We start from the raw sequence: 26,628 nt of genomic DNA on the forward strand, positions 1-26,628 counted from the left end.
GATGAAAACAACCTAACATGAACGATTACCAGCTATTGGGGTCACGCACGCATGCACACTTAAAAATAACAGTAATTATTCATCATCGCTCAAAAATTTATAGGCCTCTTTATTTGACTTGGAGAATGGATGGGAGCACGGGTCCGCCTGCGAGCTGTGTAGCTAAGCAAATACTCCCTCCGAGAGCCAGCGAGAGAGAGAGACAGACAGACACAGAGGCAGAAGGGAAGAAAAGAGAGAATGTGGGAGGAGAATAGGAAATGAGATTAAAAGGCAAACGACATAGAAAGTGAGTGAGAGCGAGAGAGAAAACACTCGGGGAGTTGAGCCGAAAGAGAACGACACAAATGGGCGAGCGAGGGAAAGAGGAGGAGGATGGAGGGATGGAGGTAGCTCAGGGGGGAGAGGAAGGAGACTTGACCCAGATTGGAAGCCCAACAGCAACAGCGGCAGCAGAAGCAGCAGCAGCCGAGTGAGCCGGTGAATGTTTAATAGCTTTGACACACACACGAACACACACATGCTGTTGACTGGGACTCTTGTTGCTGGAGTTCACTTCAGACCTGTTGAATTGCAGTAATGGGGGATGCGATTATCATTATATTGGCAATAAAAAAAAGTCACGGCGATATGATAATGAGATGCAATAATATTCAAATGTGAATATAATGCTCCAGGGGAAATTCTCGGCGCATTTTTTTTCTTGACTGAACCGAGCGAGATGTGATTGTTAAACTAGCGGGTTATGAACGACGCTATATTCTTAAGGTTAAGTAATTCTGTTTTATTACGTCGCATTCATTCTGGCAGACAGCAGAAAAGTCTGTTTTATATATATTTTTTATGTGTTTTGCAGGACTATTTTTTTAATACTAGTCATATATTTTGTAATTTAATTAAGCACAAAAGCAATATAGTCACCTAGATTAGAGTGGGCATTTTTTTTTTTTTTTTTTTTCCTCTTGAGGCATTCAATCATTTTTTTTCTGGCATACATATTCCGACCCAATTCCATACAATTAAACATTGCGTACATTTTCTGCATAGTAACTTACAAGAAGGTAAAAAGAGCGTTCAGAACACCATAAAGGTCAAACTACTAAGTGACGTGACATCTGAAGTCAAAAATCTATCTTTGTTACTGGATATTAAAGACGATTGTGATTCTCTTTCCTTCTTTGAGCCTCATTTCAGAAGTCAGCACTTGTTCATGTTTTCAGTCCGAGTGAGTCACCCCTGCGTGTGCGTGTATGACTGTGTGGCTGCTATTTCAGCACTTTCCGGCTCTATTGATTCAAACCAGCCTGCAGGGGAGGAAAGCAGGCCCCCTTACAGCAACACACACACACAGATAAACGATGCAAAAAATATAATGCTTCTTTCTCGTCTACAAACGCTACAAAGTACCGCGAGAACATTCCCGCATATTCTTTATGTCCACTGCATATTTATGTTAACGTATGTGTGTCAGCTTCGCGAGCAGGCGTACGAACGCGGCAGGGAAGAGCATCAATTATTCGAGGATGAGCTTTAAGTGCTATAATGACTCAGTTGTGTTGTATTTCGAAAGGGAAACTTGTAACGTTCGCCCACACCAATTTGAAAGCAGGAGCTTCATCTTTGTGTGCTCCTCGTCAAGGTCACCGAGTATGCAGACACACACCTAACACCTGCATTCTCACACTTATCTGGACACACACACGCCAACGCTAGAGTACGCAGCAGGTGGAGGGTCAAACCCAGTGCGCCATGTCACACCTTTTTTTTAGTACGGCGTACTCCTCCGCCGCTGACCTCAGCTGAAAATAGAACCAGGAAGTTCTTATTTTGGGAGCTCATTTCCAACCGCAGCGGGGGCGGAACGTAATTAGCAAAACGTCTCTGTCTCTGTGACCGCCACCTACTGCCGTACGTTTGAACAATGGCGATGAAGCACTTGGCGTTTGGCGGTGATATGTTAGCTCAGCTCCTCTTTGTCAGCTAGTAGTGCCAAAAAGGTTTGCCCCCTCCTCAGAAGTTCAAATAATAATCTTTTTCCTCTCTTCATCATTGGTTAATGACGCACATTGATAACGATCTTCTCGGACCAATCGCGCGATAGAACAGAGCTAGCATTTTTAGAACGATAAGGTAGGAGGTACCAACAAATACGAATAAAGTAGGGTAACTGGGCCAAGAGTCGAGTCGAGTCGAGTCGAGTCGAGTCGAGTCGAGTCGAGTCGAGTCGAGTCGAGTCGAGTCGAGTCGAGTCGAGTCGAGTCGAGTCGAGTCGAGTCGAGTCGAGTCCAGTCCAGTCCAGTCCAGTCCAGTCCAGTCCAGTCCAGTCCAGTCGAAAGCATCAAGACTACATCATGCTATGCGGTCTGAGTCTCTTCGTGTGTACTTCCAAGTCGGTGCTTAGAATAGATTACTATTATTTTAGGGAATGGATTTTGCAGTCTGGCGAGCGTCATTGAAAATCAATGCACAGAGTAATGGATAAACAGATTGGATCACAAATGAATGTCTGGCTGCGTGTTTGTGTGTGTTCCTAATATATAATGAGAAAGTTCTTAGTCACAGAGAAGAAAGATGGCGGCTAATCTGGAGTTTGAGCAGCTTTGGTTGGGCGTAGTCTGCACGTTACATACGAATCCAAACGTACACGGAAAATGCAGTCGATATCTGAAAAGTGGAAATGTGTCGAAGTCAGCCAGAGTTCTTCTATTGAGCAACTTTCAATATTGGCACTAAACTGATGCGTCACCATCTTGGACAGCATGACAGTGGAAATGCGCCTAATTATTTTTCCATTTTTTTTGGGGAAAACAATTAAAATCCATTTTTCACTCCCTCCCTCTCGCAAATATAGAGCGCTTAAATTCTGTTTTTGTTATTGGATTGAGTCGCTCGCCAAAGTGATTGTCTCGCCTTTGCGAGATGTACAAAGCTCCTGATAAGATGCTGACAAGCTGTGACGGATGCTTTTATTCCTCCTCATATTATGCTGACGTGCACTTTCTCTGCAAAGTATCATGCGTCTATTGCGAGACGCAAACTCGAGCAATCGGTAAACAGACACACAATACTGCTGCATTCAAAGTGCCAATTTGTGTCCCCTTTTCTCTCTTTTTTTTTTTTTGCAGGACTCTGCCTGTGTAATGCGCACATTAGGAGATATTTTATGGAGCCCACTGGGCCTCTTTCTCTTCACAGGTCATAACTTCACTGTCTGGCAATATTTTTTTTTTTTTTTTTTGCGACTCAAACAAATACCAGCAAAGTTTAAACGAAAATACTGTATTCACTCCAGGCCACTAGGGGGCAGGATATTACTAGAGAATTCCAAAATCCATGCCATCTGTAACTAAAGAAGTGAGAGATTCATGATAATATACAATAATAATAATAATAATAATAAATATTATGAATAATAAATAAAATAAAAAATTTAACTCGACAAGCAAGTGTCTGATTTTGTGTCTGATTAAATAAAATACATTTTGGGTAAAATATTGAATTTTTTATTGATTTACTGCAACTCTAACTGGAAAGAAAACTTGTCTCCATAGCATCAAATATTTAAACGAAAATACTGTATTCACTCCAGGCCACTAGGGGGCAGGATATTACTAGAGAATTCCAAAATCCATGCCATCTGTAACTAAAGAAGTGAGAGATCCATGATAATATACAATAATAATAATAATAAATATTATGAATAATAAATAAAATAAAAAATTTAACTCGACAAGCAAGTGTCTGATTTTGTGTCTGATTAAATAAAATACATTTCGGTTAAAATATTGAATTTTTTATTGATTTACTGCAACTCTAACTGGAAAGAAAACTTGTTGTCTCTCCATAGCATCAAATAAATGGCCTCAAGACAACACATGCACGCACATCTCGATGCCGGAAGCTCTCCTTATTGCCTCCGGGCTTCCTGTTCTGCTTGTCACCGCTCATCTCTTTTATATTTGATAGCGTTACTACCTTCCTGATGCATATTTTAAGAAGTTCAAACTCCTGCCATGTATATTCCTCACCGACTCGCTGTCTGCCACCCACCCCACATCCCTTGTCTCTTTCCCTTTCCTCCATCCTTGTCATATTGCCGTGTTTATGGAGTTTAAATATGTCTACCTGGAGAGACGTTGGATCTCCTCGCACTCTTCTCCCGCCACCTGTGTCTCTTCTTAGCGACGGATGATTCGGAAGAAACGAGAGAGCCTGTCTCCATCTTTACATGTGTGTGTTACAAATGTGTTGATATTTTTACCCGCATTTGTGTTCTTGCTAATTTGATTAATGGGGGGAAGCAGTTAAGCAAGTGGTAATGACAAGCAAGAAGCCTGCTGTTGTAGCCAGTGGGCTTCTTCTGCTGATTACTATCATCATGAAAATAAACCCATGGAGCTATGGTGTTATGCGGTCAGTGATGCATATCTTTACAGTGTGTGTGTGTACGTGTGTGTGTTTCAGTTTCTAATCTTTAATAGCTCCCAAAGAATAACAATATGCACTGCGCAGACAAATTCCCGCAATGAAAGAGTGACAGTAAACAAGCTCTCCATCTTGAGATCTCAAAATGTCACCGCGCAGATGTGATGCTTCTTTTGCCAATTTTTTTTTTCCCTCTCCTTAAAATGGTGACGGAGTTATCACTGTTATCGGACGACAAACTGTGTCACAGGATGTTTTATTTTTTTTCCCCCCTCCCAATATCCTCAGGCTCACTGATGCTCCATTTTCAGTTAATTCTGCTGAAAAATGAATAAAGGATAGATTATTTTTCTCATCAAGGTGGACTTGCTTGAGTTTCTGCAGCCTGTTGCCTTGAAATACCAAAATATATCATAATTTGGGTGGCATTTGGAAAAATATTTTGCATTTTAATATACCTATGTTATGTGTTTTTGTGTGTTATAGCAGGTTCACTGCATTTTTTTTAGCCAATCCTGTCTATAATAAGGGTTGGTTGCTAAGCAACCAACCAGGAAGTAGCCTGGTGCTTTCTCCAGCTGCAGGACGGCAACAGGCGTTCGTTAGCACTACAAATTAAAGTCCTGAACATTTAATTTGGAAGTGCATGTCAACACATATCTTGACAGGTGCTTCTGTTTTGGTTAGCAAATGCCTTCAACCATCCGACATCTATTTGAGTAGTTTTCCTTCAATTCTAAATCGTCATACCTCACCACTAGATGTGTCCTGCCGCACCGTCAACATATGACATCATTCAATTCGGCGTAATTCACCTCCCCCACTAATCTAATCAATAACAGGTGCCTGCATTCAAACTGTTGCTGAGCACTTTGCATGTATAACCTACTTAAGCAGTTTCATTGGCGGCGGACTCCAATTCTGATGAGTTCCACAATAAGCTCCTCTGCTCCCCTATCGGCTTTCTGCTCAGCATTTGTGTTCACGGGCGTGCACGCGTGCTACATCCAAAAGGCAGCCATGAAAGCTGACAAGCAGGGATGCGAATAAACACTCGTGCACGCAGTCACACGTCGGCGCGCAAATACACACACACACACACACGTGCAGTTGGAATGCAACTGGGAGGCTGCTCCCTTGTCTTGCCTGGAGAGGGAAAAGCTTATTATGGAGCCTTATTGAAGGCTTCAAAGAGTTTAAATTAGGGTGGAGCGGAGGGATTAGAAGACAAGCAAGAGAAAGAGGAGGAAAGTGAGAAGAAAGAAAGGAGGCAGACGGAGTGAAGGAGGAAAGCGGTATGAATGAGAAAAGAGGCCATGAGATGAGAGAAGAATGTGGAGGGCAGAGGAGGAGGACACAAAAAAAGGGGTTTGCTGGCTCAAATTGATCTGTGACTCGACCGCATTTGAAGGTGGTTAGTAAGCAAGTGGGAGGCGACACTTGTGGAGGAGAGACTTGAAATGAAACAAAAAAAAAAAAAAAATGTTTTAGCCCCGCAAATTCTTCACAAAAATGCTATTTACCATTCTTTATATGTTCCCTGCAGGGGATGGGGGGGGAAATGTGGATAAGAATTCCTAGCGAAAAATAAATAAATAAATAAATACAAATAATAAATAAATACAAATAATAAATACAAATAATAAATAAATAAATAATCATAAATAAATACATTAAAACATTCAAATGAATAAATAAATAATTTCCCAATCATCTGGCTTGACACCTAGCGGGGTCTAAAAAAAATAAAATAAATAAAAACAATAAATAAATACAAATAATAAATAAATACAAATAATAAATAAATAAATAATCATAAATAAATACATTAAAACATTTAAATGAATAAATAAATAATTTCCCAATCATCTGGCTTGACACCTAGCATAATCTAAGTATATTTTAGGGGAGTCAGTGCCCCGGTGCCCCCCCTTAGTTCCGGCAGTGGGGAAGGTGTTTACCTCACAGTGTCTACTTTTCAGCTTTCTTCAACCAAGTCTGTATTATTAATCCCCAAGACCAAGATGAACCAACCTTTACGCTCTGTTGTACTTCGATCAACACTGACCTTTCCCACATATAGCCAACATGTTTAAAAAGGCTTTGGCGCAGTGTCGGAATCCATTTTTTTTCTTTCTTTAATTAATACAACTTTTGTAAATAAAAGCGAGAACTGTGAGTTGGTTGTTTATCTTTTCAAACCAAATAGGGCACTGACAAAATGTTGATTGCAGAACTTAGAGGAAATAACATCCAATTTGCTCCTAACCTGACTGAACTGAAAACACTGTCGATTATGCACATTATTCATTTTTATGGAAATTCACCGTCCTTGTTTGGGTTTTGTATCCAAATGAGCTGTGTTTTGTAATAGCACCGACTGCCTTGAACCAGAAAATGGGCGCCTTGGAAGATTTCCTTATTCCTGGCACTGTACATTTAATTGATTTATTTTAAATCAAGAAAAAAAAAATCCAGTTGCCAATTTGTGCTGATTGTTTCATGTGGGGGCTCTATGAGGACTTGGCAGCACACATCAGTTGTCTTATCAGTGTCCCTGTTGGCAAGATGCATCACATTGTTATGAAACAGGATTGGCAATCAGCTCAGGGAGGAACAGAAATAGCAACTTGACTAGGAGGATGTTTGCAAAAGTAAAACATCATTGATGAGGATGTTTTTATTCATTTATCATACAAGCGCTAATGCTAGTTGTTTTAACTTCATCATTGACCTGGAGAGAGTCCACATTTTCCATCCAAGTAGGACGATTAGTAGCCTCATTGCAGAATATTAAACATTGATGTGATGGTATTGTAAAAGTTGCAATTTGAAATCTTCACAGTGAATGACCTCGAAAAACTTGCGACGAACAACGCAAATTATAATGCGGACTTTGGAGGAACTTGCTGAGAGTACAGTAAATGATTTTCAGCTCTTTTAAAATGTTCCAGTCCTGTTTTAACATTACAATACGGCTGGTTGATTTTTTTTTTTGGCTTTCAGTCGCTCAGCTTGACTGCTGTCAGACTTTGCATCCTGAGTTCCCAGCCTCACGATTGCTTCCGATAGCTTCCTGAGTGCTTCTCGTGTTTTGACATTAAAGGAAATGAGTGGTGTCACATTCATTAGCCAATAACAAAGTTGGCTGTGTTCACTCCCACAACGGCGCAGACGCCCCTTTCAGCCTATTTCTGGAATAATAAAGAATTCTTATCCACATTTTGATGATGGGGTGTGACGTAAAGGTGCTCTACACAACCAGGCTGTTTGATTGAGAAGAATTTTGAGGCAAAATGAAGACTGAGAAACAGAAAAAGTTGGGGACTAGCAAAAAAAACTCCCAATGAGTTCATGTCACTTCTCACAATGCAGATGAGGACCTCCAGTTTCAGTCTGTCACATCCACATTTAAATTAGACTGCTGCAGTGGGACGATTTCATTGCATGGTAGGAAGGGGGGGCGGATTAGAGGGGGGTTACCGAGGGAAAGATGGGGGGGGGGAATAAGAAAAGGAGGAATGGAGGGGGAAGGCGCAGGATAAGCGAGATGGAAGAGAGAAGACACCAAGGAACAGGACTAGTTTTTCTTGCCAGACACACTCAGCACAATCAAGTGTTGTTGTTTCACCATCAGACCCGGTCCCCATGACAACTGTCCTGGATTCTGATTTGTGCCATCTCTTATAACAACACACATCGACAATAAAGCAACTCCAAATCAGACATGGCATAAAACAGAGCAGTCCAAATCAAACGTGTCACATTCATAACACTGCGAGTATATTTCCACCAGCTGAAAAAATTCCACTTCATGGTTTTCGATTGTACGTGTTAAATTGGTGATTCTTAGAGAATAAAATAACAGATGAACCCGACTCGCCGTGTGTTCTGCCAAGTTTGATTCCGTCTTACACTTAACACGTTTGTCTCCAACATAGTTGCAATATCCCCCGAAAGAAAATAACACAGTCTGTCTATAGCCTCCAGCTATAATAGAGATCTAATATAATAATATTAGAAATGATGCCACTGCAAACTCCAATAACAACAATTTCGGTTCTTGCACGAGTTTTTTTTTTTTAACTTCTTCCGAGTGACACATCCCTGAAACAGCAAGTGCCAAGCATGATGCACATTCCATTCACGTGATATCTCCTCCTTCATGATATGTGACATTTGCATGTGCTTGTGTTTTGTCAATGTGCGTTTGTACACTATGGGCGTGCGTAGGTGTCTGTCACATCCAACAAGCCCCCCCCCACTCCTCTCAACTCGCCCGTGTCTGCCGCTCTCCGACTCTCTAACCAGTGGTGACGGCTGTTCTTTTTAAAGCGAAGCCGATCGCGATGCAGGCGGGAGTGGCGCTTAATTATGGATGGCCTGTTTATCCTCCCAGGAGCACCCAGGGAGGGAAAACATCCATTCCAACTTGGCCCTGCGACGCCTTCACGGAGCTGATACAGTATGACGAGAGTTCCCGCTCTTAACGCTGCCTGCTAACACCTCAAAGCAGGAGACGCATTGAGCATGGCTAATGCTACAAGGACGTTGGCACATGAACATGAACACAATTCCAACTGGAGTCAGTTCATTGCTAATGATGTTTGCAACTAGTAGACGGAACTGATACCCATAAAAAAAAGCACCGATACTAGACAACCGATACTATTTCATCAGCCTGACCAATAGACTTTATCAAGAAGTAGTCCCTATCCACCAGATGATGTTAATCTTGTGACTCACATTTTTTTCTTTGCCTCTAATCAATGCACAACTTTTACATAATAAAATGTACCTGAATTTATTTATTTATTTCTGTATTTCTGTATTTATTGATTGAAAATATTTATTTATTTAACTATTTATTTATTTGTTTATCTGTTTATTTATTTATCAATTAGCAAACAAAAGTGGTAATATCACATCTTTTCTGCATTTATTTTGAAACTTTAAGAATGGGTCAATTTGACCCGCAATATAAAAGGAGAGTTGAATTACAGAAAGAGCAGCGACAATGCTGCTGTCTTGCATCTCCAGCTGCCATTTGGCATTAAATAACGTGTCACGGAGTGCTTTAAAAAAAAAAAAAATTAAAAAAAAGAAAGAGAAATCTTGCTTTGCCTTCTGAGAAATGTTTCCTGAGAGGACCTATCACGTCCACAAAAGCCCAAACCAATCAAGTCAGTCCTCTGACGACTGAGGCTCAATTAGCTTTTTCCTGATTGGCTCTGGAGGTAAGAAAAGAGCTGAAATTGCCCCAGTGGGAGGTTAGAAGACGGCACTTTTCAACTTCTTTATATGTTTCTGTTAATGTCCTTAAACTCTTAAATGCGTGCGAGTGTGTATGCGGCGAAAGCTTCTGTGAAGTTTTTAATTAGCAAATGCTGTGACACATTGTGGCGATGTGTGCTAGACAGAAAGCAGATGTTTATTGTTTTTAATAGTTTAATGGCGGAGATCTCCGTCGGTGCTGCACGTTGCCTACTGTGTTTGCGCTCTCGACTACACAAATGACGCATCTTCTTGCTTTTGCTCTCCGCTGTGCCCAAGACACTTGAATTCATGTCCTTATGCATACGATTTGAACTTATACACTACTAATTGCCTCGAGAAGATGCTATCGTATTGTATAACCCTTGATGATACTGGTCATATTTTTTTAAAGGCCGGTAAAGTGCAGTTAAGCACAGCTAGCTGCCACGGAATTATGAAAATAGTTGAACAAATAATTTGGGTGAAAGTAAAACTTATAACCGCTCGTTGGTGTATTCATCGTAACTAACTTGGTGTAAAATAGCGTTTTGCATCTTTTCGCTTTTCCTACTTCTCAGGAAATACCGCGGAAATGTTCAGCGCTATGCTAGCTAGCACGCCACCAATCTATGAACATTAGCTGGGAAGCTAATTTGTCGAAACTGTCCTTTCATGATGAAATTTTTTTTTCTCCCCAGGTAGTTGTATTTCTTTCTATCTCAAAAAAAAAAATACGTTAGCTTAATTGTGTATTGTTTTTCTGATTTTGCCCAAAAATTAGCCTCCAACTCACCAACAGGCCGTTTAAAAATAGCAATATATAATGAGAACATATTCCATCATTAGACAACAAATTATTTTGTTTGGGGCCGGTCATTTTGTGTGTTGTTTTTACTTTGTCCTATTTGCAACAAGAGTTAGCAAAACACGCACACCTTTAGGACACAGGAAGAAGAGCAGGATGTGGCTACAGGCGTTGGCCGGTCAGTCTATAACAGCACAACCACGGTAGGTTTGCCCACAATGCACACACACACACAGACACACACATGGATTGTGTTGCCATAGCGCCTAGGGAGTTACACCAGTAGTGAAAGGACACTGGGAAGGACTGCACACACACAATCAGACACACACACACACACACACACACACACGGTTTCTCGCATACAGTACATTCATACACAGGGGAGCAGGATAAAAATACAGTGCTGACAAGTCAATTAATCAGATGTGAAGGTGCTGAGCAGAACAATCCTTTACAAGGCCGCACTTCAACACACACCGAGTGTGTACGTGGTTGAGTGGGACTCTCTGGTTTTATTCGCATGCGCCATAAATTGTTGATTGAAAAAACATTTGAAAGTATATTTTATTATGGTGTTGAAAGGGCGCTGAAAATGCGATCATAAATACCAAGTGCTCACGTGATGTCGTTGGCATGTAAAATTAATGAAATGTACACAATAAAGCAATTTTATTTTGCGTAGACTGACAGTTTATTATTAGTATTATTATTCCGTTTGGTTTAAGGAGTACATTTTCACGAGGAAAGTTAATGACCACACAAACGGTGATCAATCATTTATTGAATTTTTCAAGTTCTCGATTACAGGCAAAAACAATGTAACCGGAGGCTTTTGGGGCTACAATTTCTCAAATTCCTTTCTAAACAAGGGTCTGTTTACTGAAAACATGAAGAAAATGCAAACTTATTTCAATATATTATTTAAATATAATCCTCTTTCTTTTGTGTTAGCTTTGTGTGAAGAAATAAATAGCTTGAAGCAAGCACATGCCATTTTTTTGTTGAAGAACTGCCTGCTATCAGGCCAGTATCGGATGTCGTAGTATCGGAGCATTTTTTTTTAGTCAGAGAACACGCCAGCCATATCCGTCTCAAGTTTGTGAACAAACGCACAATATATGTCTAACTCAAGTATTGGATGTCATTTTGAAGGATAATAAAGGTCTTTATTTTGCAAAATCAAATATACAATTTCTTAATGATTAAGTCTTAATTGATGCAGTATTATAGAGCTAAATTCTGCAACTGGTGGTATGTACCTTTTAGTTCATAGGTCATCTAACGTAACCATGCTACAAACTGATGATTAAACAATAATAAAGTGCACTTAAGCGACACCAAGTGATTGCACCGAGTCAGTGTTTAGTCTTTGGTCTCCTGAGCACTGTTAAGAGCAGTCCAGGAGCTGGAATGACAGCGCTGTGTGCACTCCCTTGAGAAGAGCTGTCAGGTCAGTGGATCATTGCTACACTGACACACAAACACACACACACGCATGCATGGTGAGACAATAGAGTGCTACTAAAATATGCGGTGGTTTTGCATGTGCACACAGTGTCAAAGTCTCAGACAGTTGAGTGTTGACACACTGGTGTCGCTTCGGTACTGCTATTCATTATGGATCCTTTGCAGTGCGTTGACACACAAATACAAACACTGCTAAAGCACTTCTTTGCATCCACTCAGCTGGATTAGAAGTGACACTGTATTTTCAATAACATGAGAGAGAGAGAGAAAGTGAGAGACTGAGACGATGGGTCGTAACACTAGGTTGTGCACAACTGCTAGGAGAGAACAGCTTTTTGCCATTTGATGGATGCTTCCTAATCCTGTTTGTTGCAGCATATTTGATGTGGACACTTTTCGCACGTTGGGTCCCCACACGACAACAGCGCTAATATGTTTTAAATTGGCTTGGGCCCTGGGGTAGGAAACTAGACTTGCACTGTTTGTTTGGGTTGGGGTGTGACAAAAGAACTATTTTGTTATAGAGGACTTTTCGACCACACATCATATTGAATTCACGGATTTATGGCTAAAATGTTACGGAAATGGGGCAAAAACATTATTTATTTTATAATATTAAATATTATATATTATTAAATACATATATTTTTTAAATGTATATATATATAAAAAATTAAATATATATTATAAATATATTAAATGTTATATATTATCAATATATTAAAATAGATATATATATATGAATATATTTTAAAATATATATATATATATATATATATATATATATATATATATATATATATATATATATATATATATATATATATATATATATATATATATAAAATATGCTTGTAAAATTTCAAGAAAATTTAGAAAATTTGTGAAAATGAAATTTCAATATTCCAGGAAAAATAATTCCAAGAAAAAAAGTCCACCTTTAAACGTAAACGCAGTTTGTTCGAGACCACCGAGACGAGCAAACAATCAGACAGGTTGCTACGACCTTTTCTGATGCCCTTTCATATCATCCGGGGAACATAGGTGTTTACGAACAAACAGAAAGCGTTCAGACTTGTTTACCAATTAAACAGTAGTGACAGATGTGTTTACAATCAACAAACGCTGCCATCCTCTGATGAGTTTAATATTCATATACCTGCTCTCCCTGGAGGAAAAAAAAAAACTGTGTAAAGCAGCAAACTCACTTTGAATACAAAAAAAAAATGAGTCTGGACGAGAAGACAATAGAGTCAATAATGTCATTTTGAGTCAAATGAAAAAGCAGTGAGGATAATCTCCATTGTGTTCATTTTTAATTGTTAATTAGTTAATTTTCAGACACTTCAACAGAGCGCGCATGTCGTTCTCGTTGCATCGTTAATCAAAAATGTGCATAAACAATGATCACACTCGCGGCGACACGCTAACAAAGACTACAACGTAGAGCGAGAGCGTTCCCATTTTAAATGCAACGCCTCGTCTGTCTTGTCACGGCCGTGTGTTTATGTGTGTGTGAGTAATTCTGTGTTGGCGCGCCGACTAAAGCGTGTTTGTCAGTTGCCGTTGTTTTTTGTGTTGTTTTGTCTCGGCAGAAAACGCCTCAACGGGCTGTCTGTCTCTTTGGATGGAGCTCGGCATGACAAATTGACAGCTTCACACACACGCATAGAAATACTATATGAACCGCCGCCTGCGTACTCGACATGCAGGTGGAGTGTTTAACAGACTGAGTGACAGTTTACTTTCAGAGGCGTGCACTTGATGCTCGAGGATGGAAAAGGAGTCCACTTTCGATACTGAACACGCGCACGCATGCCTGCGTCCAATGTTGCGTTCAATGACGGAGCCGCTGCGAGTGTTGGGTTAAAAAAAAAAAAAAAAATGAACAAAGGGAGGTCAGGAGACCGCAGCGGTTTGAGATGTGGATTCATCATGAAATAAACATACACTACATTGCCAAGCTTTGTCTAGACGTTAATGTGGGCGCTTTGTGTTTTTCCGGTTTTTGTGCTTGTGATGGGAATATTTGCAGAAGCATGTCTAGCTTCATTACCACGAGATGCTCTGTGCCTCCTTTAAGTTTCTTCTCATTAGGCTAAATATGATACACTGAGGCCTTGACTCATAACATCTCAAACCAGCTTTCTAAATATGTCATTAATCTGTTCAAGCCCCGCCCCTAAAACAACAAAAAAAATTCTGTAGCGTGTTTTAAATAGCACTCAATATATTGTATAAATAATAAAAATAATAAATTAAATTAATGAATGTTGGTGCGCCATGATTTCCTGTACATAAATAAAAAGGTAATTGATGGTGCTGCTCCTTGTGGTGTGCACACCTTGGCCACCAGGAGGCATTATAATACGTACAAAAACAGAAGAGGAAGTTTTTCAGAGGATAAAGAATATATGCATGTAAGTTTTGGTGCATGTGTTTTGCTTGAGTTTAAATATAAGTTGTTTTTCAGATTTATAATTACTGCATATGTGGAGTGGCGTGAATGACGCTTTTGCAAAGTAGCACAATCTCCGGATACCAGATTGACCAGCGACGTTCAAAGCCTTTCAAAAGAGGAATAACCAAAACAGTTTCAGTTCCTCCAAAGCCATTAAAACACAGCAACCCTAACCCGCCGCATGATTGGATTGATTGTCATAGGAAAAGCATTTATCTCAAATTAATAGTTAGCGTTAGAAAAAAAATAAAAATAAAAAAATGTAGCTTTGATCATGGCTTTAATTTTAAAGCAGATCATTTGAATGGAATCGGGAACTCCAGGGGCAGAAAAGCGGTTAATTAAGATCAATAGAATCTGCAACATGTTCCAGTTTGTGAGCACGGAGAACGCCGCAGTATCATTTCAATGAGCGAGGAGGAAGAAAACTCAATGGCTTTTTATTGCAGGCCCACACTGATGCTTTCTCTCAAGCCTTATGTGACGGTAGGTGGTCGACTTAATCCAATCTTTAGCGCGATGGCACACACTGGACTTTTTTGTTTGGAAGGAAGGAATTAAATACATTTGAAATCGTAAAACAAAAAGCCCACGTGGAGTGGAGAGCAGCGTGGTGGAATGGATAGCGGCATTTATTTTAAATTTTTTTATTGGGGCTGGATTAGTGCAGAAGACGTCTCACCGTAATGGAAAGTTTTCTTTCGGTGCATTATGTCATTTCTATTTAATACAGAGAAGTGACATCATCAATTTATTTCTTTAGGTTATGTCATCATTAGGAACGAAGTGAACTAGAGTTTATCCCAGTTGACAAATTACCACTTGTTTATCACCGATAACTCAAATTTACAAATACAGTTTTGATATGTAGCCGACTTAGACGTCCCCCCTCATTCAAAATGGATGGATGACTTCCCATTTTCCCACCGCACAAAACCAAGTGACCATGAACACCGGTGACAAGGCCTCTAAAATAAAACATCAGCACCGGAGAGCCGAGGTCTGAAAAGGTTCAGACAACAAAAACAATTGGATTCTCACAGCTGCCGACACATTTACATTAGCTTGTCAAAAAAAAAAAAAAGCCCGGCGCAACATGTCCTGACCTCCCGACGTGCTTTGCACACCGCTCTTGCCTTGCCGACCTTGGATAAGAGAAGAAGAGCAAAGAGAAGAGCTGACTTGGAGCTTTTCTCTTGCTCTGCTGTGTCGTCTAGTGTTACAGAGGAAGGAGGATGGCGACCCGACCTTCAACCCGCACTCACGTCTGTCCCACCTTGGATGAAGGTTTCTCCAGGCTAGATGTCGTTTCCACTCTGCTTGGTTTCTCCTCCCGTCTTTATTCCATCCCCCTTTTTTTTCCGCCTCCTCAGGCTACGTATCACATACATTACCCTGCTTCTCCTCTAAACACACTTGCTCTCATCACCCCGCCCCTCCCTTCCTCCATATGACCGCTTACCCTCCACGCTACTTTTTTTGCCTTCTCTGGCTCCTTCTCCTTCCAGCTTGTCCTCTATCTCACTCGCCCCCCTCCTCTCTCGTTCCCAGTCCCAGGGCTCGTTTAACAATGTCCACATTCACCTTACACGATCCTCAGAGACGAGCCAATAAAGGTAACAGTACGCGCAAACCGTGGCAGGCTCGTATAAGATTGAATATTCACGGGATCCGCGGCTTTAGGAGATTAATAAGCGAGAGTAACAGACACACAGCGATGCACACATATGGCGAAATGATTCATTTTTTACTTGATTGCAGGACTGTCGTGTTTCCCTGCAGATAAATTGTTATTCAAGCTGTTGGTCTCGAACAGTCACCAACTTTTCCCTTCACTCTCCTAATTCCTTTTTTGGGGTCTGTTTGTTTACAGATCTGTCGCAGCCATTTTTTTTTTTTTTTCCTTCTTCCCACTCTCCCGAATCTCACTCCGGCTGCTTTGAAGTCGGCTCATACCTGCTGTCACGTACCACCTGTTTCGTTCCCAGCCGGTCAGCGCCAGATTAAATGGACGCGGGACGGAGCTGAACTGAGCGGGACCGGCCTGGAGAGATGATGAAAATCTTATTGACGTGATTATTCTATTCGGGTTCCTGGGGTGCGGATAAACTGGATTTATGGGTTATAGGGGTAACTTCGGGTTCAGCTTCAGACTTTTTTAATAATAATAATAGTCTATTATATTCTATTGTAATATAATATAATAATATCAAATAAAATGAATCTTGTTATGCCGTATTTTCCGTGCTATAAGGCACACTTAAAATCATTTAATTACCTAAAAAATTGACAATGCACCTTATAATGCTCAGTTCTGATTCACCCTGACAGGTAGTCATAATGAAAAAAAAGTATATTTATCAAGATCTATCTATGATGCATAATATGTTTGATATATGATATAATGAATTCACATACAACTTTTTGTGTGTCCGTGTTCACAGGTTATTTTTTGAAAGTTAGCATCATCATTCATCCTATCCGACATCATTCGACTTTACCCTTCTCCTGTTTCCTCTGATCCAAAGCAATAGGTGAGTTGAAAGGTTAGTTCCTACTTTGACCGGGACAACTCAAGAATCCTGAGCAGAAGCCATGAACATTGCAACACACTCAAGGAAAGGCCGCTGTGTGGATGTGTGTTTCCTCCCAGGTGATGAGGAGAAAGTGAGAAACTTGTTTGATCCTTAGAACAAAGCGAGATGGGGATGGAAGCGAAGGGAGCCAGCAGGAGAGCGGAGAAAAAAAAAAAAAAAAAGGGAAGAGCGTGATGGTTAGCTGAAAGATGGGCGAGAGACAGACAGGACACAGCAAAAGAGCGAGTGAGATGGGTTGAGGGGGGATCAGGCCTCATGAGAAGAGCTTTGTTGAAGTGGCTGGGAAGATCACCCGTGGCTTTGTCAAACCAAGCGAGAAGGAAAGGAACAATCTGTGCCGTTAACTGGTGCCTGCAACACGTGGATTCTTTTTAGACCGCCATTTGTTTTCAAAACAAACCTGCTAGCTAGTCTGTCCTTGAATAATCAGCCCATTAGACCAAGAGGCTTATGCAAACTAAGCCCTGATTCCACAAGCAGAATATTTGTCGTCCATCTTTGCGCTAAACTTTAGCTTCCGTAAGTGTATTCACAAAGTCACATTATTATTTTATCCTGAACAATGTGACAAAAAGCTGACAACAGCATATCGTTTTGGAAGACGGGATTGAATTAATTCACTTAGATTGCAGCAAGTAAGAAACAGTGATAGACGTTAATGCAGCAAAATATAAGCTAGGCTGTCTGCTGCCCCGAAGATAATTACAGGACACGGCTGCATTATGTTGTTTTTATAGAATGGAAATGCAACATATGCATAGCGTACGGTTGAGAGGAGGTGCATTCGAGACTACGGGGAAGTCCCACTATCCCCACTTGGACTTTACAAGGGCAAATGAAAACAAAAAACATGGCTGAGAAACCTTTGGGGCAATCCTTTGCCACTTTTTAAATACAGAGAAGATAAAGGGATCTTAGGTTGTGTTAAATGAGTATATCTAGGATATCAATATAATGTATGAAGTCTTAGTGTATGCCCTGGGGGTCCCCCCTCTAGCTCCGCCAGTGAATTAAAAGTTTTTGGCTTTTTACAACATTTCTAAGGTATGATTTCATTTCAAAATGCATGTTCTCGCGGGCCATAGATGGGTTGTAGTTTTCCCACCCTTGCTTTTTTATACTCTAAGACCCCATCTTTGTTTCTATTTCCTATGCTTGTAATTGCAAATTGCTTATCTTTTGTCAGAGGCGACTGACTACAAACTGTCCACCTGCAGGCCTCCTATGCGGAATAAGCAGTTTGGATAATGGATGGATGCGTACTTGCATAATAATTAATGTATCACACAACTATTATTCGCAGTTGTCATCAATCATGCCGCGTGACGACCGCATTGGATTCTTTCATTCCCACAACACAGTGCGCATGACATTTTACTGATGCAAGTGAAATCATTTTACACGGAGGTCTGCGATCAGCAGGTCCCGCTGTGAAAAGCTCTCCAAAAGTGCTGAAACAAATAAAAGGAGGCAGCCGGAGGAGACGAGAAGGCGGGAAAGAGAAGGAATCGGAAAGCTAGAGGTCGAAGCGGCGAGCTAAAAACAATCTTTAATCTTTGTAAAGCGCAATTACATTGGTCTTCTTGAACCTGCTGTGTGGATTTTTTCCAAACATCACATACTGTTTATGTGACTCGGAAACCTTTTTTTTATTAATCCTAATTGAAATGTTATTTTGTTTGGCGCGCACACAACGAGCTAAATAAAAAAAAAATCTGCAATGATACAATAAATGTTGATTGAATTCTAAGCTACCAAAGACTCACCAAGCTCTTATTTATTTTTAAGAATCATATTTTGGGCAAGTTTGGTTTGAAGCAAAATTTTAGTCCAGTGATGATAAAAAAAAAAGTCCAATTTGAGTTTGGTGATTTTCTCAGACTTGTTGCTCTAAAAGAAAAATTTCCAAAGTAGCTGACATTCAACACCAGACATATACGAAATGAATCGCTAGGCAGATCACTTTCAACTGCTTAATCCATCCAGCTTTATACAACTGTCGTTTTTTTTAATAAGAAAAATATAAGAACATTTTTCTTGTCAGACTCGACTCATCTGAGCTTAAAAGTTCCGCCGTCCTCGTTATTCTTTTTTCTATAAACTTCCTTTGAGAAGCAAGATTGCATCACCGTATTCAAACAAGCAATCCCGCTGCTATTAATTCTGCGGCCTTGCGCTGCTTTTTGCTGTCTAGACTGGTTATCTGCCTATAGTTCAATCTTTAATTGGGTTTTCTGGTCCAGAATGCTTTGGTCAGCTCACAAAGACAGAAATATTGTGTCATTATTTTTGCACTAATTAGCATATGTTGCATCATCACAACAAGGCTTGGCGTTTGGGAATAAACTGCAGGATGAAGCAGATCGGTTATAAAAGGAACTCAGACTAATCGAGCACCTCAAGGAGGTCACATGTCCTGTCTGATGCCTTCAAGAGAAGATCTGAGCCACATTATGAGCTGAAGTCAAACTAGCACAATTCCATGTCTTGAGCTTTTTACATAAAGTTCAGTTCAGCATGATACCGCTCCAGTGATTGTGACCCCGTGGTGCCAAAGTATGTACGGAGAAAGAAACCAAGATGATCATTAGAAGGGGCTTCCATCAGCGACTGGGACAGCGTTGCCTCCCTGTCAGACAAGAGCAGTCGAGTGCGGAATACGATCCGGGAGCGTGGTGAGTCAGCCACCGGCTTTACATTTAACACATGCCAATGCTAGCGGGACTGAACAGTAGCGCGGCGGGAGGGCGTTCATTCCCGCGCCGTCTCTGCCGGCTTCTCTCCTCTCACTCGCATTCGCCGCTTTTTATTTCAACCAATTACCCATTACCCCCCCAAAAAACTACCCCCCCCCCCCCCCCCGCCCTTGTTCTCGCTCTGAAGTCTCCCAGTGGTCTTGCTGAGGGGCATATGCTGTTGCACAGAGGGGGGAGGGGGGGAGGGATGTCAGCTCGGATTTCAGCACTGTCACAACGGGGGCAACGCACGTGCACATAAACACACAGTGGCAAAGGAAGCAAATGGCCGTTATTAAATACTCGCTCACGCACACACGCGTGCACAGTCGCAAACCCGAGCGAGAACATGAATCATGCGGCCACTTGTACAAGACGAACACATACTGAGAAAAGAGGCTCTCCGGGGTGTAAAACGATGCTTCTCGGTAAACTGCTGGACAGGCAGAAAAAGAGTCCTTTTCAAAGAGGGGAGGAAATTGGGGAGAGGGAAATGGAAAGAGGGCCTTTTTGACCTTTAACAAACACTTTATTGGTTCTATTTTGGTTGAAAAGGAAGTCATAGAGTTAGTAAGTACACATTTGTAGACCCCTTTGCTCCTTTACATTAGGGATGGAGAGCGAGGGGAGGGGGGGGCTTTTAACAAACACTTGGAAATAAACCTTTTAAGGAATGAAAAACTGATGAGGTTTTACGTTTTGAGTCCGCTGGGAGTCGATTTTTTTTTTTCTGAAAATAAGAACCATATAGAAAGTTTATGAGTGGTGATATTCAAAATCGAAAAAAAAATCTCTCCCGTTGTATATAATAAAAAGAAAAAAGTGATGATTTGGCGTCATCCCTTAAGAGATCATTAAAGGTAGGAAGTAATTTAAAAGTACTCTTGTAAGTTATAACATGAGTTCTTTGAAGGGTAAAAGGAACAACAAGTGATGGGAAAAGAAAACGGATAACCCCTTGTGAGTGCCAAAGAGTTCTAATTAGATCCGTTACAGAAGAACCAAAATCTGACCCAAGTTTCGCTTGCATGCAAGAAAAATATTCCCAAAATATTTGTACCTGTTTGACAGAATAAATTAAGTCCTGTCAAGATTATGACATCAAAAATAGCGTTTCACATCAATTATGGATAAACAACAACACACAAAGTGTTTTTCTCCTCTCTGCCTTCGCCATCCAAATCCCGCCGCTATTCTCAGACATGCTAACAATGACCTTAGCCCAGTGCGGCGCGGTCACATGGGCCTGAGCAGAATCCCATTACTGACACCCTTCATGTGTAACATTACATCTCCGACTATGCGTATGACGCCGCTTGTATACATGCGTGACATTGCCCTTCCCGCCATCACTACACAAAATGCAAAGAAGAGCGGCGCAAACAATTTCAATTGACACAGTACGTAAACAAACCGCACACACACACACACGTACGCAAACCGGTTGTGGAATTACTCTGTCGTTATTGTTAATCCCTAACATCTTTTTTTTCACTTTTCCATCTGGGAACAAAGCTGATTAAAACAGCACTTGTGTGGGTATATTTGGGTGGGAGGGGGGGACGAGGAGTGGGGGGGGTAGCCTCTGAAGCAATCTGCAGCCTGAGTTGAAAGCGGCGCTAATATTTTTATGAAGTATGTATTTCTGTCTTCCATCACACATGAGGTTTTAAAACCCACAGATGGAAGTGCAATAACAACATTTGCTGTAGTTTAAATGCGTTTATTGCCGACGAGTGGCTTCTGCTCTGAGGTCACTCGTGGGGGGGGGGGGCGGTTGAGGGCTGCTTGACTCCTTACATTGGAATGATGAATTATGTTAATCAATAGCAAAGCTCCGCCTTTTGCATCAATTTTACCAACCTCCCAAAAAACATATGAATTATCTTTTTTTAATCGGAAGACTGCTTTGTAACCGCTGCTACTGTTATTTTCTACCTGCGATGATGATAATTGAACAAATTGTGCTCGTTCCGCATTTTAGTCCAAATAAGTTTTCACGGTGGGTGTAATGAACTTTGCGCTCGTAATAAAGTTAACCGGGAAGCTGAAATATTTAAATATCATACGCCGACACGTTTATTAGAATGATGTACGGCCACGTCAAGAGACTTAATGACTGCGACGTTGACTTTAATAGAAGAATGATTGTGATTTTATAAGCTGCTGAGGAAAACCTGAATCAGCCCTATGGCGGCCATCTGCGTTGTTTTATAGGGCCAGACGCGACCATGATTTAGTTTGTGGGAAGAGAATTCAGACAGTAACAATCAAAGTGAACACTGGGGCTGTGATGAAGAACAAAGTTATATATATATATCTCACAAGGTCATCCAGAATTTTTTTTTTTTTTTCAAAGGATGTTTCCACTATAATAAATTCAATATATTACATTTTATTTGACACATCAGGACAAATAGAACTAACGTGCAGTGCTAGCTTCCGTCAATTAGCAATCAAAATAATTAACAGGAAAAAATAAGTGCCGAAACAAGCAAGTCTCTGTTTTGTCTTTATCGCTAGTGCTGAAGAACAGCGACGCAAATTTGTCCTCTGTGTGTCTAATGAGGAAAAAAAAAAAATATTTGTGCTGAATGTTTTGTTTTCACTATTAATAGGCTTATAATGGGCCAAATGTTGGACATTGATAGAGAGTACTCACAGAAAATAAGACATGGGGCAAACAAATCTTCCAAGGACTAATTCATCCCGGAGTTTGTTCAATGTTTGTTCTGAATTTAAGAGGATACAATAATTTTTGTGTTGTCATTTAATAGTAACGTTGAACGTCAAATGTTGCGTATCCTTCAAATATTTACATATATCTAAAATAAAAGATAACTATTTGTGTCGCGATATATTTTAAATTTGAATGTTAAGCGTCATGTTCCAAGACAACTTCAAAAAGAAGCCAAAAAGCAACAGTGGAATGGATAGATGAAGCAAAAACAAAGAAGCAGAGGGGAGGGGGGGCGGAGCCAGTTGGACAGGGAGGGCGCAGAAAGGTGTGATGAAAGACCCACGATGAGTCTCTAATGAGTTTTTTCAGCTCAAACTTTCAGTGGCTCACAGTGACCTTAATAAACCGATGGGATACACACACACAAACACACACACAGCACAGTATGATGAAAGTGTTACCTCAGCATTTTCCCGCTAAATGTACTCATTAGCCTAGTTGCACATGGCTGCCTGGGAAAACAACAAAGTCAGCTGCAGAGAGCAGCGAGCATTCATCTGAGAGGCTGTCAGAGATTGTGACAGAGAGCAGAGGTCTCATGGCTGCATTATTTTTTTTTTCCAAGACTGACTTGTGTAAAAAAAAAAAAAAAAAACAATCACTCATGAAGACAGCAACTTTACAGTCGACATGCTACGTATGCGTCCGCAAGCTAACATCTACATATGAATTAAAAGGGTGGATTTTTTTATTTTTTTATTTCAGCTCGTATAGTTTAATGCAATTAGCTTCCGCCAGCGCATTTAATGAAGTGGTCAAAGAGTTTGTATATAAATAACGAGCCGTTGGATTTCAACTAAATGACTCGCGCTCGGCAATTAACAATTAGCCGCGGCTTACTGCAGCGTTAGTGTAGCCGAGTGCAAGCTTATAATGAGGGTTGCGCTTGTTGACCTCGAGGCAAAGTCGCACTTTAAGCAGGAAGTGACCCGAGCAGCACGATGATTACAGTTCATTTCGAGTAAGAACCTCAGGGAACAAACCCATCCAATTCTAATGCTTGCTAGTTGAATCAGCAATGTCACGTAGATAACAACAAATACTCAATGTCCACTACGTGCACCTTGGAAAGTAAATGTTGATGTATCTCAATGTATATACATATACTTTTTTATAATAAATCAAATGGTCAATTGAGGTTTTGCATTAGCAGTCTAGTTCACTCAATGATGACAACCTAGTTTACATTTCCAGGGTTCTAAAGAAAACTTTTTATCTTTAACATCACTGTGTATATCACTCGTTAAAAATCTAAGATATGTTTTATACTTCACAGCAAGCAGAAGTTTGACAGATTGTGAAAAATTCTTCTAAAAATATTTTTTGGGGTGGGCCTGGAACAGATTAATGACATTTCAATTCATTTCAGTGGCAAAACGTGATTTGACAGTATGAATTTTTTAATTCAATGGAATTTGGGAGTAAAAAAAACAATATCAAATGTAAAAAATATTTGGAGTAAATAATTAAATCAAAAATTATAAAATATAAGCATAAGCATTTTTGTATAAAATATAAAAAAATAAGTGTTTTTTTAATAATTTTACGAGGAACAAAAACACAAACACCCAGGTACCCTTTAACAACTCAAACAGACATCTTTGTTCATCTTTGTATGTCACTCGAAGGAGATACTATTGCAGTATGTCCCGCTCCGGGGCGTACGTATGTACTAACACAGCAAAGCCGTTTGAACTGCCCTCTCCCTGCAATGTGTCATCCACTCCCCCAAGTCCAAAGGGCACAGAGAAGATGACAAAATCAAAGGCAGAATCGAGAGGGTGGAGATCTTCATGAGATTCCCCCTTCTCCAAGCTTCGGGCTCGCGTGAGGAGTCACGACCCTCGCGCTTTCAAAGGAGACAGAAAGCGAAAACACAGGAGAGACAAAGATGGTGTTCGCCGAGAAGCTTCGTTATATCGGCTGCGGTTTCACCCGCTTGGAGTGAAGGTGCAGTAGAGCATCGCATGACAGCAAATGAGGTCCTGGGAGATGCGTCGTCCTTCAGTGTGTTAGCGAAAGGCTGATTTGGGCAACAGGGGGGTTCTCTCATCCAACTAGTGGCTGAAGGCTTCAATGACTTTAGGGCTGGACCGGTTCTACTGTATTCTGGGAACACTTACAGGTAGACTTTGAAAAGTTGAAATCCTCCGGGGACCAACGCAAACATAATTCAGCTTCACAGCGAGACACTTTTGATGTAAAAATAGGAGGAGGAAGAGAGGCGAGTGCAACACAAACTGGCCTGGAAGTGAAGACAGACATACTGTATAATCACTTTGGCTGCTTGTTTTTGTCTGCAACCTGCTCGCCTTCTGTTTCCACACAGCCTCCTCCACAAATATTTCCAGTTACGCTTTGGTAAATCAATTTTTGCCAGTTTTATTGTGATTAAAAAGGGAATTGAATAATTTGGGGAATTTGGCAATTTGATTTTTAGCCTCAAACGTTAAAACAAAAAACATTTTTTTTATTTAATCTTAATATTTTGAGCCATACATTTAAATTGAATACCCAGAAAACCGACAAAAACATTTTATTTTTCCATATTTAAAGTGTCTGTTTTTTATACATAATATAATATTTTGATGCATATAATATACAATCCAATATATTGTCGGATTATAAACGTAATAATTAACCTTTTAGCTTAATGCACAATTAATGTGCAATGAAAGATCATCATTGGTGCTACGGGAAAGAATCGAGTTTCACTTAATGGGTCAGAAAACGATTCTTCAATACCAAAAATGTATATTTGCTCATGTAGCTACACTCAGACAATGTGCCAGTCAGAAAAATCAGTAAATAAACCATCTAGAACACTTGTTGCATTGTTTACGCTCTTGTCATTCTCATCATATGGGGGTGACATTGAACGATAAGAGTGAGAAATACATTTGTACGTTTTTCTCTGCGACTGCGGAGCCAAAAGGACATTTTCAGACTCGGAAAATAATTCAGAAGTTTCGTTTATACATATTCATTTTGTCATAATGTGCTGTATATATCATCTATGAGAGCTGGAGATACAAACAAGCTCCTTGTGAGTTTTTTTTTTTTTTTAATTGGCTCGTTCTATTTCCATTTCAATAAGATAGCCCCTCCCCTTTCATCGTAACTTCTACCTCCCTTGCTGTCCCCTCCGCCGTTCTCCTGCATTCCAGTGCCATATTTGACATGTCTCTTTTATCTCTTTACATCACGGGGACCATTAACTTGAGGATTCGAATCTACATATGTGAAGACATCTTTATACATGAAGACATCACAGATGGCTTCATACACGCACACACACATGCAGAAAGGGAAAGTGAAAGCACAAGGACAAAAAGGAACGTTGGAAAAGCAGCAAAAGACGTCTCCACAGCTTCATAATAGGAATGCAAGTTGATTCGAATCAGGAATCAGGTAAAGTGATCGTTCATATTAGTGCAAAGATGAAGAGGGAAAAACCAAACAGGTGATTTTAAGTTTCTGTCATTATCAGTCCTGAATCACTTTGTTTGCTCCCTCCTCGCCCTACCTCTTATTCGTACCTTCTATCTAGCTCTCTTTCGTGACGTTTTCTCTCTCCCACTCCCTGATTCATTCTTTCCCCCCTTGTCTTTGTTCGCCTTTGTGCGCTCTGCCACTCTCCGTGCCGCCCCAGGCTCCGACATATGGCGCTCTCCTCTCTGCTATTGTCATCCATTAACACCGTTGTCAGTGGGAATTACCCACACATAGCGCAACATGCGAGCCTTTGCTCTGGCTTCTGATGTCAGACAGAAAAGAGAACAAGGCGGAGAATTTAAAAAAAAAAAAAAAGAGTGTGGCGTCTGAAAAAGGGGGCAAAAAAAAAAGAGCCGCACGTATTACCTCAGACAAGAGTTCTGTGGTGAGGAATTAGGATTACATAATTTTCATGCATATAGTGGGCCCTTTTTCGGGGATTTTTTTTTTTCCTCCCCTCTTCTTTAACGCTGGGTGGGAAATCACAGCATGAGCGGGACCACTCGCACAAACACATGCATGCAAACTTCTGCTGTGTTCTAATTAAAGTGGTTGTGATGACGGAGATTTGAGTGTGTGTGTGTGTTAGTGCAAGACAGAGATAACAGCTCTATAATAATCAGTCCACGGGGACTTGCGGAGCA

General features: G+C 40.5%; 1 long non-coding RNA gene across 2 annotated transcripts in view; it reads right to left on the reverse strand.

The window, feature by feature from the left end:
• The window catches only part of LOC125975469 (uncharacterized), a 49,570-nt gene that overhangs the window by 6,398 nt on the left and 16,544 nt on the right, over positions 1-26,628 (reverse strand). Inside the window, exon 5 of one of the 2 annotated variants that reach the window (XR_007483963.1) lies at positions 11,744-11,954. The exons of the other annotated variant lie outside the window; for it this stretch is intronic. This is a non-coding gene — a long non-coding RNA (uncharacterized lncRNA). Of the gene's footprint in view, positions 1-11,743; positions 11,955-26,628 lie in introns of those variants that run through there. 2 annotated transcript variants of the gene reach the window in all.

The sequence above is a fragment of the Syngnathus scovelli genome, chromosome 9 (genome assembly GCF_024217435.2).
Source record: "Syngnathus scovelli strain Florida chromosome 9, RoL_Ssco_1.2, whole genome shotgun sequence".
Classification (NCBI taxonomy): Eukaryota; Metazoa; Chordata; class Actinopteri; order Syngnathiformes; family Syngnathidae; genus Syngnathus; species Syngnathus scovelli.